Source organism: Bison bison, unplaced genomic scaffold (assembly GCF_000754665.1).
Source record: "Bison bison bison isolate TAMUID 2011002044 unplaced genomic scaffold, Bison_UMD1.0 scf7180017864519, whole genome shotgun sequence".
Classification (NCBI taxonomy): domain Eukaryota; kingdom Metazoa; phylum Chordata; class Mammalia; order Artiodactyla; family Bovidae; genus Bison; species Bison bison.
In genome coordinates, this window is record NW_011495072.1 from 20399757 (window position 1) to 20400024 (window position 268).

The 268-nt window shown below is 44.4% G+C and overlaps 1 protein-coding gene across 1 annotated transcript in view; it reads right to left on the reverse strand.

Annotated features, from left to right (window-relative positions):
* The window catches only part of RTCA (RNA 3'-terminal phosphate cyclase), a 29807-nt gene that overhangs the window by 14226 nt on the left and 15313 nt on the right, over positions 1-268 (reverse strand).

Consider the following 268-nt stretch of genomic DNA (forward strand, 5'->3'; position numbering starts at 1 on the left):
CTTTGACTGTGTGGACCACAACAAACTGTGGAAAATTCTTCAAGAGATGGGAATACCAGACCACCTGACCCGCCTCCTAAGAAACCTGTATGCAGGTCAAGAAGCAACAGTTAGAACTGAACATGAAACAACAGACTGGTTCAAAAGTGGGAAAGGAGTCCATCAAGGCTGTATATTGTCACCCTGCTTATTTAACTTGTATGCAGAGTACATCATGAGAAACGCTGGGCTGGATAAAGCACAAGCTGGAATCAAGATTGCCAGGAGA